The sequence below is a fragment of the Triturus cristatus genome, chromosome 12, assembly GCF_964204655.1.
Source record: "Triturus cristatus chromosome 12, aTriCri1.1, whole genome shotgun sequence".
Classification (NCBI taxonomy): domain Eukaryota; kingdom Metazoa; phylum Chordata; class Amphibia; order Caudata; family Salamandridae; genus Triturus; species Triturus cristatus.
In genome coordinates, this window is record NC_140595.1 from 778,285,235 (window position 1) to 778,298,273 (window position 13,039).

Sequence of the window (13,039 nt, forward strand, 5' to 3'; positions counted from 1 at the left end):
ACACTATGGCATCGCTTTGTCTGATTGCCAAAGCTGTCGCTGCCACTGATTTTAGGCATGCAGGCAAAGCCTGAGCTACGGGATCTAATGTACTAGAAAAATAAGCACATGGTTTGTGTGCCCCTGCCTGTTCCTGTGTGAGTACTGACAAGGCAGTACCTTCGCGTTCTGTAACAAAGAGTGTAAAATGTTTTCTGTAACATGGCGTTGCTAAAACAGGTGCTTGACATAAAGCTTTCTTTAGGCTTTCAAAAGCTTGTGTATGTTCCTGAGTCCAAGGGAGAACAGTCGATGTGGCTACCTCCTGTGTGGTTAACTGAATGAGTGGTTTTGCTAGAAATGCGTACTGAGGGATCCACTGCCTGCAATATGAAGTGAGACCTATGAAAGCCCGCACCTCCTTTTGTGTCTTGGGTGTTGGCATGTTAGCTATTAACTGAATGCGGTCGGGTGTAAGCTGCCTTCCCTCCTTGGACAGCGAGTGTCCAAGATAAATAACTCGCTGGACACAGAATTGCAGCTTAGAAGGGGACACCTTATGCCCCTTTTCGGCTAGAAATTGTAAAACTGTCAGTGATGCTTTCTCACATTCCGGTTCACTTCTCGCGGTGATCAACAGATCATCGACGTATTGAAGCAGAGCAGTGTTAACTGGCATGTGGATACTATCTAGTTCTCGTTTCAGTGCTTGGCTATAGATGCTGGGGCTTTCTGTAAATCCTTGAGGTGCGCGTGAGAATTTAAAGCTACGTCCATTTAAACTAAATCCGAACAAATATTGGCTCTCCGGATCTATTGGGACGCTGAAAAAAGCATTCTTGAGATCAATTACAGTAAAGAATGTTGCTTCGGAATCAATGGCTGTCAGTAATGACGAGATATCTGGGACCACAGGGAATTGTGGCACAATGCATTTGTTTAACTCGCGCAGATCAATAACCAATCTATAGACTGGCGGGGCCTTTGGATCTGTTCGTTTAAGAATCGGAATTATCGGTGAATTACATACATTGGAGTCTGTTTCTACAACCACTCCTTGGGCAATGAGCTCGTCAATGATTTGTAGTAAAGCCACTACAGCATCTGGTGGTAACTTGTATTGTCGCATTCGTGGTAGTACCACTCCTGCCTTTAATGTGACTCGATATGGTGTAATATTCATGCAACCAACATCAGTAGGGCCTTGTGCCCATAGATGTGTAGGTAAAGTCTGCAGTCGGGGATCCATGTCTCTAGACACATAGTGACCTTTAAAATCACGTAAAAACAACCTTACTCCTTCCGGAGAACAACATATTATGGCTCCTAGAGCTTTCAATGTTTTTATTCCTAGCAAGTTTTCTGGACATGATTTAGTAAGCAATAAATCTGTAGTTCGGGTCAAAGGTCCTATCGTAAGTGGAAGAGGCTGTGACACTTCATTAACAATAGGCTTTCCTGAAAAACCAAGGGAAATATTCTGAGAGCCTGAGAGGGGTGCCCCTGGAACTTCACTACGTTTTATAGTTGTTCGACTTGCCCCTGTATCGAGTAAGAATTTTCTGTCTTGGCCTAATAATTCACTATGTATATAAGGTCCTTCTTGATCTACAGGGATCTCGATAAGGGGTAAGTCAACTTCCCTCTCTAGGCTTGTTCATGCGTATCGTTGATAATCAGGATAGTCGTACTGTGCGGTCTGGTACAGTTGTCGTGTTGTTGTCTGTGTGGCAGCAACAGGCAACGGTGGTGCAGCTGGCACAAACTGTATTGGCTGTTGTGCGGCTGGCATGGCCTGGGCATGCTGCAGAGCTCCTTGTTCATTCTGATCTTGTCTGAGTGGCCGTGATCTTTCTTGTGTTTTACCTATGGCGATATTATGTTTTAAAACTGGACAGTCGTGTACGTAATGACCTGGCTTTTTACAATAATTGCATGTCCCTTTTACAGGTCCTGCTGAATCGGAATGTGTCATACCCTTTTTATGTCCTTCAGCTGGAACTGTCTGGGAAACTAGCATTTTCATTTTCGTGTCTTTCATGCGTCTGTGTTCATGTTCTTGTTCCTCTCTAATTCTATTGTGATGGTACTGTAACATTTGTAACATTTGTGATGGAGTGTTACCTTGCCAGGTACTCTCGAATTTTAATACTCTATTCTTTACTTGGGGCAGGGCATTTTCTACTAATTTTGTTACGAACAGATGTGGGTATGATTCGCTACTTGCTTTTATGCCACTATTTATACCAAAACATTTTTCAAATCGGGCATAGTAATCACTAGTGTCTTCATCTTGCTTCTGTTTACAGGCTGAAATTGTACCCCAATCTTCCTTTTTCGTAGTTAATAAACGTGGCAGTACCTGTACTAATAAACCTGGTAGTGCTTTAGTTTTATCCCCAAGTCCTGCTCCTGCAGTTCGGGCCTTTTCTTCTGCTTCTAACACTGACCATTCTATCTTTTGGTCTCCTACCTCCCACTCTTTTTCCTTGAGTTTCTCATAAATGCCAGCAGGCATCAATACCTTCAGTATTGTCATAATGTCGGGATAGGTATACTCTCCCATGAGTAACATGTCTTTAATTTCTCGGTGAAAACCCGCTGGATCTTTGTCATGACTGGGTACCACTTTCTTCATTTGTAACAATTCTATTTTTGATATGGGCGTATATACAAATACGCGTTTAAACTCATTGTCCTCGCCTTTTATTGGGTGTACTTCTCGTAAAGGATTCTGTCTATCCATGTGATACGTGGTCCTTTCCTTAATGGGTAATGAAACATGTTCTGAACATACAAAAAGAATATACTGCTTTCTTGATTCTAGAATTTCTTTAATTAATTTAGTACCTGAACCTTTCCATCTATTCATAAGCAATTCAGTCAATATGTCAGGTAAGGGACCAGGATCTGAATGTTGACTCCGATATAGTATAATGAGTTGTTGAATCATATAAATCCCAGCTAACCTCTGTTCATCTGGGGTGAGATTCAAAAACGTGCGTGCTACTGTATCATCACTATATTTTCCGGGACTGTCCACCCAATGGACAGCTGCCCTGGCTAAATCTTGTTCATCCATAGAATCGAGGAAATGATAACCCCTACGTTCTCGGAGTAGTTTGTCGGCGGTTTGGAACGAATGCTCGTTAGACCTTATATGGACTATGGGTGTTGGGAAACCCCTGTTATTGTCTGGACATATCGGGCGTATCGGGTCAATAGGACATCTGTTACTATTACAAGATCTTCCTCTACCTACATAGGCTATAGTGTCTGACTGTCCTGTGGGCAGTCCTGATCCTTCCTCCTCGTTTTGTTCGAACTCATCTACCGCTAATCTTTCTTCGTGTAGGCGTTCTATTTCTTTACGGATCTTTCGGCACATGGCTATTATACAATTTTGTTTATCATGTCTACCTTCTGATATATTCTGGCTCCATCTGGTAAGAATTTGCATTGCTTCCGGGTCTACCCCCGGTCGGTCTTCATTTCTGATCACACAATTTATAAGGAAACGTAACAGTTCCCCCTGTATCTCTACTTTCTCGTATTCCATAGCTCTGTTAATACATTCTGGATCTCGCCCTGTTTGGACAAAATGATATATTTTATCTAGATGCGCAGTCATTCCTGGTAACTTCCCTAAATACACTGCGGCTCGTCTGATACGCAATGATGCCAGGGTCATTTCGTCCTCTTTGCCGGGCACAGGGTCATATCTACAATCTATAAGAAGTTCCTTAAGCGTACGGGCATTTACGAGTTTGGGTGTACGTGAATGTGCTGACTCTTGAAAAGTAAGTTTATTTATTCTGGGTGGCGTAGAAAAAATATTGGTAGCACCTCCCGTAGCCCCATCTGGGGTGTCGGGTGTGAAAGGATTCGTTGAACGTGATACAGCAACTATAGGTGTGGACACAGCTATAGAAGCAGCTGTAGGAACAGATGTAGAGACAGATGTGCTTGCCGGAACTTGTTGCTGTAGAGATACGGGTACCGGATCTTGGCGTTGAACCTCCCTGATAGGTGGTCTATGTGGGGCGGAATTAGCATACTCGGGAGCTGCGTCATCTAAATATGAGGAAAGAAAGACATCTTCTGCGGTTCTAGGATGTCCCTTAGGATGTACCTTTATTGGGAATAATGGGGGTGGCAAGTCTTTCGGTATCTCTGGAGTAGCCTTAGGTAATCCTTCGGCCAGAAGGGGATACATACCATTCATAAGGGCATTCCTTTGTCTATCTACTTGTTCTGATTTCACTCGGATACCCTCCTCAATTAATAGATTTTCTCGGACTTTATTAGAATTCTCTTTACTCTTCTCTTCCTGTCTACGTGCTTTTTCTGTTCGTCTATGTGATTCCTTACGCCATAATTCAATGGCATCTTTCTGTGACTGTCTGACTTTCCTTTTCCATAACTCTTCTTCTACTTTCATGATGCACTCCGCATCCCAGGTTCCCGCTGCGGGCCACCTCTGACTTTCTGGTAATCCCTTGGTGTAGTCTACCCATAAATCAAGAAATAATATAGCATCTAAGCCATGTTTATGATACATGAAGTACCCTGGAGTGTCCCTAGGAGGAATAGGAACGGCTTCTTCGAGTACCCCTTTTCTTGTAGTGATCTGTCTTAGTTTTGAAAAGAGCGGCATATTGAGAACTGATCTGATACTTAATCTTGAACACACTTAGTACAAAAGCACAATAATGAACAACCATTCATACCACAATATGCAGGACGTTTAACACATTAAACATTAAACATTAAACATTTTTTAACCTTTAAAATAACCAACAATGATGATCGTCTGCATAACTAATCACCAAGCATAATTCTTTGACAATAACTAGATACTTCGGAATACTTGATATACTGCTAAACAGTACATATACACTGCTAAAACAGTGCAGACCGGATTTGTGTACCCAAACCCGTCTTGACCGGCACAACCTATGTGCACGTCAGAAATGCCTCCCCAGTAATGGTACTCACCGGGTAGCTTCGGAAACGGAAGGCCTCGGAAACCGGACTTGGACCGGACTGGACTCAACTCGACTCGTCGGAAACTGGACTCGACTTTGGACTTCGGAAACTGGTGGGCCTCTGTATACCTCGGATCTTGCTCTCTCAGCTAGGCTCTGGTCGGGATACTTCGCACTTCTCACCGCCTCGTCTGGGTGTTGATCGCAGCCTCAGTCGCCCCCGCTTGACCGGAGGGAGATACAGGAAATCCTGCTGGTACGCGTTATTGTCCGTCCAGCTGTGGCAGGAGACCGGGCCTGCAACTCACCGCCGGCGCGTGAGATGAGAAAGTGTCCCTGTTCGGGCGCCATTCATGTGGTAAATAAAATTCCTTTACCTGGACTTAATTTGATACAGAAACATAATAAAATAGCTCAGTAAAATGAGAGGCAGAATCCGTGATATTAGGGGTTCGGAATGGGCTTTATTCCAATGAACGATTATAATCGGTTGCTCCAAGTTCCATCACCACGGAGGTTCAGGAAGTGAAGTACATACTTTATTGACAAGAAATGACTTTTATAGTACATACATTACAACGAAGCGAGTACAGTAGGCGTAACAATTGATAAGGAAAATGACGATTTATCTGCGTAACCAAAAATGGGTGTAATAAAGAGTAAAAAGGAACATAATTGGTTATGATGTCACATATAGGTGGATCTATAAGATAATACTTGGCATAGATGCGCGCGCAGCAACATGACGTGTAATTGACGTGTAACTAGGGGGTGAAGGGGACTTGACATTTAGCTCTACATGTGGAGACAAGAAGTCTGGGGGGTCAAGTCAACCTAATCCCAAATCATATCTAACATCCTATGTTTAAAGAACTATGTTATCCACAAAAGAAGGACTCTCGGACAGAATCTATTCTATACTGACTGTGCGTGCGTGTACAAGCGTCTAAGTGTCTACACTAAATGCGAAGGGGTAGGAATATTCCATGGTAACAGGGCTATGAATTACTTGCATGAGGACAGAGAAGCCGGGCCTTTTGCTTGGTAACTGGAAGAATGTTTACTTAAACTACTAGGCAGGAATGCATCGGCTGAGGGGGAAGCAGATAATTCGAAGGTGAAATACAGTTCTTGGCAGAGAATAGGCTGATGTCAGGCTTCGTGAGCCGCGCAGAGAATGAGACAAAGTTCATGGTCACAGATGCAGGCTCAGACTGGAGCTTTCAGAGGCAGAAGGCAAGAAGAGTTTGATGACAGAATCAGGGCCTACTTGCCTGGACTGCAAAATGGAGTAACTGAGCCATATAAAGCCGGTGGCCTTTCATATTTAGGAATGGAATATCCGGCCTATTCATGGCGGATCTGACAGAGGACATGTTGACGGTGGACGCACATGTATTTGCGTCTTCATAACTGGAACTGGAGGGAACATACATGTACTTGTGACATGCACATAGAACCGTTGGGGTCCAAGATAGGGGACATAACTGACCAGAAAAATCCATATTTCCACAGTACCCGGCCGTGGGAGAGGGCCAACGGTCGTTGGGGTCACAAAGGAAACCTCAGTATTTTGGAACAGAAAATTTCCAAAACTGAAAAGCAATTTCAAATGTACGATAGGAATATAATACTCAACCTAGTAAAGAGCAGGCCTTTTTTTTTTAAACCAAAAAATACATTTCCAATTTTATGCCAAACAAGTCTGGCCATACATTTGCTAAATTCCTACAAATCCAAAAAGTTAAAACTCAGATACATGTTCTACGAAGTCCAGATGGTCAGTTACTTCTCTCTGGTGCACAAATAGCTGCACAATTTCAGAAATGTTACTCAAACCTTTATAGTAAACCTCAAGATGCTCAAGATATTATACTAGATACATTTTACTTAACTGTACCTTAGCGTCCATATCAAATTGAAGTGAAGTATATTTGATATTCCTTTCACCATGGAAGAGGTCTGCAATGCCACTGAATCTTTAAATGCTAAAAGATACCCAGGTCCCAATGGTATTCGAACGGAATTTTATAAAACTTTTTTGACACAAGTTTTCCTGCTTCTATCATCACTCTTTCAAGAATCTGCAAATAGTGTCTGTGTAGAGCATGGGTACTCACAAACTTTCTCTCGGGGGCCAAATGTACAGTGTGGTTTGTGGCCGAGGGCCGCACCGGTGGGGGCGGGGTCAGAGGGGGAGGGGCGGGGCTAAAGCAAAAAAAATTGTGACCATGAGGTTGAACACAGGTCCCTGCAGCAGACGCCTTCGTCCACTGAGCCACCAGACCCAGCATACACAGATCTCTCTCTCTCTCTCCCTCTCCCTCGCCCTCCCTCCCTCCCCCTGTCTCTCTCCCCCTGTCTCTCTCCCCCGTCTCTCTCCCCCTGTCTCTCCCCCTGTCTCTCTCCCTGTCTCTCTCCCTGTCTCTCTCCCTGTCTCTCCCCGTCTCTCTCCCTCCGTCGCCCTCCCTCCGTCTCCCTCCCTCCGTCTCCCTCCCTGTCTCTCTCCCTCCCTGTCTCCCTCTGTCTCCCTCCCTCCATCTCCCTCCCTCTGTCTCCCTCCGTCTCCCTCCCTCCCTCCCTGTCCCCCTCCGTCTCTCTCCCTCTCCCTCTGTCTCCCTTTGTCTCCATCCGTTTCCCTCCCTCCCTGTCTCCCTCCGTCTCCCTCCCTCCCTCTCTCTCCCTCCCTCCCTCTCCCGCCTTCTGTCCCCCTCCATCTCCCTCCCTCCGTCTCCCTCCCTCCGTCTCCCTCCCTCTCCCTCCCTCCCTCTGTCTCTCTCCATCTCCCTCCCTCTCCCTCCCTCCGTCTCCCTCTCTCTTCCTCTGTCTCTCTCCCTCTGTCTCCCTCCCCCTCCCTCTGTCTCCCTCCCTCCGTCTCTCTCACTCCCTCTCCCTCCCTCCCTCTCCCTCCCTCTGTCTCCCTCCATCTCCCTCCCTCCATCTCCCTCCCTCCGTATCCCTCTGTCTCTCTCCCTCTGTCTCTCTCCCTCCCTCTGTCTCCCTCCCTCTGTCTCTCTCCCTCTGTCTCCCTCCCTCTCCCTCTGTCTCCCTCTCCCTCCGTACGTCTCCCTGCCTCCGTCTCCCTCCCTCCATCTCCCTCCCTCCCTGTCTCTCTCCCTCCCTGTCTCCCGCTGTCTCCCTCCCTCCATCTCCCTCCGTCTGTCTCCCTCCGTCTCCCTCCCTCCCTGTCTCCCTCCGTCTCCCTCTCCCTCTGTCTCCCTTTGTCTCCCTCCGTCTCCCTCCCTCCCTCTCTCTCCCTCCGTCTCCTCGCTCCCTCTCCCTCCCTCCATCTCCCTCCCTCCGTCTCCCTCTGTCTCTCTCCCTCTCTCTCTCCCTCCCTCTGTCTCCCTCCCTCTGTCTCTCTCCCTCTGTCTCCCTCCCTCTCCCTCTGTCTCCCTCTCCCTCCGTACGTCTCCCTGCCTCCGTCTCCCTCCCTCCATCTCCCTCCCTCCCTGTCTCTCTCCCTCCCTGTCTCCCGCTGTCTCCCTCCCTCCATCTCCCTCCGTCTGTCTCCCTCCGTCTCCCTCCCTCCCTGTCTCCCTCCGTCTCCCTCTCCCTCTGTCTCCCTTTATCTCCCTCCGTCTCCCTCCCTCCCTCTCTCTCCCTCCGTCTCCTCGCTCCCTCTCCCTCCCTCCATCTCCCTCCCTCCGTCTCCCTCCCTCTGTCTCCCTCCCTCCGTCTCTCTCTCTCTCTGTCTCCCTCCCTCTATCTCTCCCTGTCTCTCTCCCTGTCTCTCTCCATCCGTCTCCCTCCCTCTACCTCTGTCTCCCTCTCCCTCTCTCCGTCACCCTCTATCATCTCACCTGTGTGTGTGTCAGCCCTCAACCTGGGCTGAGACAGCTTCCCAGCGCGCACACACAGCCCCCCTGAGAAAGCTTCCCAGCACTCACACACAGCCACACCGCACCAGAGTACTTCACAGGTCTTTAAAAGACTATTTACATGTTAATAAAGCTTTGTTGTATTTCACCTCTTAGGCCCCTGCATCTCCACTTTGACAATCCCTGGAATCCCCCGGCCCCCACAGGGCAGAGTCTCAGAGTCCGGGCTGCTGCAACCGGCAGTGTTTACACTTTACACTATTTAATTTTTCTTTAAAACACATGTAGGATGTCTGCAAGGTCCGCGGGCCGCCGAGGAAGGCTTGCCGGGCCGCTGGCAGCCCACGGGCCGTACTATGAGTAACCCTGGTGTAGAGGGATCATTTAATGACGCAACACATTGTTTTTTCAAAGTCAGATTAGGATCCTACATTAGTACCTACTGTGAGAAGTTGGCCTGGTATATGCTGTTCACTAATTAAAGTGGGCACCTTGTAGCAGTCCAAACAACCCTTATTGATGATTAGGTTAAAGACAACCTTTATTGAAAGCTATCCTAGTGGTAGCTATGGAGTGCAGCCTTCAGGCTAAGTCTCGAAGGAATGTAAAGCAGCTTGGTTTACCAGATTAGAACCTCCTGAATGACCAAATGAAAGGAGAACCACACAAGGAATATATAAAATATACGTATTTTTTACTAAACACTCTCTACTAACCTCTTTATGAGATTAGAGAGCAAAGCACACAATAATAAATCACTAGAACAACAGTAAATAGCATAATACACAGTGGGCTCCAGGGGGAGACCAAACCATATACTAAGAAAGTGGTATAACAACCACGACTTGACTAGACACAGTGCCTAGAGCACGTAGAATCGCTGGGACCCCAAGGAACCACCCAAGGTAGTGATACAGGGGACCCACGGAGGACGGGTGCAGTGTGTGAACACAGGCACGAGCTCCTTACAATCCTATGGGAAAGTCGCGGTTGGAATTTTAAAGATTAAGGACACTTTGGAGAGGACTTTAAGCAAACCCAGTTAAACATAGAAGGTTCTAAGGCCAGCACCCTTGAGAGTACCGAGATACCCGTGTTACCTATCCAAGAGGAGCCGGGTGCATAGGGGTCAAGTGATGTCGGAAACCTTCGTTGTTTTCAGTGGCGTAATGCGAAAAAGTGCCGCTGCTGGGAAGATGAAAAGTGTCCAGTGTGATCCAAGCCTGGATTGGAGATGAGAAGAACCTGAAAGCAGAGGGGACAGAGTCTGGGTCACTTCACAGTGGCCAGGGGCACAATGGACGAATGCCCACCGATGTCGGGTGTTTCAGGTGAGAAGAGGTGAAGCTTGACTCTGCAGCCACGGGGACCAGGAGACGTCGACGATGACCAAAGTCTGGAGGTGAGCTGTCCCACGAAGGATGTCAAGTGCTGGGGGTCAGTGTCCAGATTAAACACCAACAAGCCTTGGCAACTGCAACCCACGCGGGCAGAGGAAAGATGCTTCGGTGAGGACCAGCAAGGTCCTGGGGATTCTCAAAGCTATGGAGAGTCAGGGCACGTCTGGAGCAACCAGGAAAGCCCATGGAAAGTCAAAGTTACCTTCACAGGGACCCACAGGCCAGTGGACCAGGGATTGCGAAGGGACCTCGAGCTGAATCACGAAATACGTGGAGTGTAGGCTGGAAATCTTCAGTGGAATTACTACTCGGGGTTAGGACTACAAGTAGCCCAAAGCACAGCCGCAGGGATCGCCAAAAAGCATATGCTGCTGCAAAAGAACGCGGTATACAGGGGTTCGGGTTGCACGGTCCTCACAAGGGATATGGGCCTCAGAATTGCTGAGAGCGCAGATCAACCTCAGAGACCTTGGGAACCCACCTCCTGTGTTACAGAAATCTGCGGAGTCCTCAGGATTTCGGGAGATGCAAACTGGTCAGATGCATTTTAGGTGACTGCCTTCGAGGGGAGTAACTCCTTTACTCCAAGGGAGATTCTTCAGCATCCTGCGTCGTGCAGATCGTCGAAGTACTTGGTTTCTGTAGCAGTTTAGTCCAGGTAAAATCTAAAGTCCTGTAGTCAGGGGTTCCTACTTTATATCCAAGGAAGGGGTGGGACAAACTCTGTGGACCCACCTATGGGAGGGTCAGGACAGAGAGGTGGCTACACCCATGTCCTTTGTCCAGTTTCGCACTAGAGCAGGAGCAAAGGGCTCCTGCAACCGGTTTGAGCTGGACTATGCACAGGGACACCAAATGTGCCCCCGTGCAGACTATCAGAGTGCACCCACCCAGCCCCAATACACTAAAGCCTGTCTGGGAGGTGGTCACACCTTCCTGTGACAGGAAACCTATTGTCAGGCCATACTCTGCTCGAGTTTCGTCCAGCAGAGGAGGGCAGACTCGTGTCTGTGGCTGGCAGCATCCATTTTGTGATGCCCAGGTTCTGGAAAGCTGGTACCGGGTATACCGCTGTGTTGCATATGTCCCTTTAGGAGGGTGGAATCATACCTCCCCCGTCAGTTACTGGCAGGGATGTATGATTCCAAGGTGTTTGACACCAAATACGACATGTTTCCATGCAGCCGTTTTAAAGTTAGCATTTACTGCGAGGTTATAATGCACTTAAGTATATATGGTTGGCTGCATCACAAACAACCTCGGAAAAAAGGTTCCAAAGGCTGCAGCGGGGCTCTGCTCATGCAGGTGCACCCTCTCACATAAAACCCAGCACCCTGCCTTCAGGATTGATAAGGCCTGCCATAGGGGTGACTAATAGGTTTATATGTGCAGTGATTTAGAATAGATATAGTGAGCCTATATCTAAGCAAGGGGTGCATGCACCACCTTACACAGGCTGCAGTAGCAGACCTGTGGTGTCATTTTGAAGGGTCTCCCAGGGGTGGCATAATACATGCTGCAGCCCCTGGGAGGTCTCTGGGGTACCTATGCCCTGGGTTCATAGTATACCATATACTAGGGACTGATAAGGGTACCCCAGAATCCAATCTAGAGTGCACCTAAAGTACATGCACAACCAATTTAGGGAGAAAGCAGATAGACTGGGGTCCTGATTAGCAGGATCCCAGTCAGACTAAATTGAAGACCAGCAAAACACCAGGAAAAAAATGGGGGTAACCATGCAGTCAGATTCCACCTTCCTACACCTACTTATTGCCCCATCACACTCATTAATCAAGATGGCAACATTCATGCTAAAATTCTATCAACTAGACCTTCTCCAATTCTGAACCATATTATGAATTCTGATCATTACGATTTCCCGAAAGGTAGATTATTCTTGCACAATACTACCCTACTATATCATATTGTCTACTCTATGAAGAAATTATGGCCCGTATTACGATGTTGGTCGTCTTGGTGTGGGAACCGACCGACCGTAGGTCAGCGGTTCCGAGCACCGTATTTCGATGCCTCCCATTTCTCTATGGAAGCCTGTGCGGCAGGATGAAACTGCCTGCAGCACAAGCTCTGAGTTTGGGTAAATTCCTGCATATGTGGCAGGCACCGTGAGGGGGGCACCATAGGTGCACCTTCGGCCCCCAACTGGAGGTTGCAGGGAGAATGGGGCCCTGCTAGGGGCCCCCAAAGTTACTTTCTGACAGGCTTTCCATGTCAGAATGCCCGACATGGGAAGCCTGTCGGAAACCGACATCATAATCCCCATGGCAGAAACTCCGTCTGCACAGGATTATGGAGGGTTTCCAACTGGCCGACAGGCTCCATGAGCCCATCGGAAGCCGGCCAGAATGGCCGGCCGGTTTAAATTCCGACCGCCATAATCCTAATGCAGTGGTCAGAATTCAAACCAAGGATGTCGGTCGGAAAGCCTCCAACCGCCGACATCCTAATGAGTGCCTTTATGTCCTATAGGTTTTAGCTTTGTACCCTGAAAAAACTTTCCATATGGTCAATTGGAAATTTTTATATAGAACTAAGCAAAAAATCTTTTTTTGTGCTGCATTTTTCTCAATGGTTAAAGCATTTTATTGGTCACTCTTAGCAACCATATTTGTTAATGCCATTAATTATCCTCCCTTTCAATCATTTAGAGGTACGAGGCAGGGATGCCCTTTATCCTTCTTACTTTTTAGGTCTCGCCTAGGCAGCGCTTACGCTGTCTCGGCGAGACATACTGTATTCAGAATATGCAAAACACACAAGATGATGGACGGAATGTTGCACATTGGCAAAACATTCACCCCCAGTCACAGATCTGGGTTTAATCCAT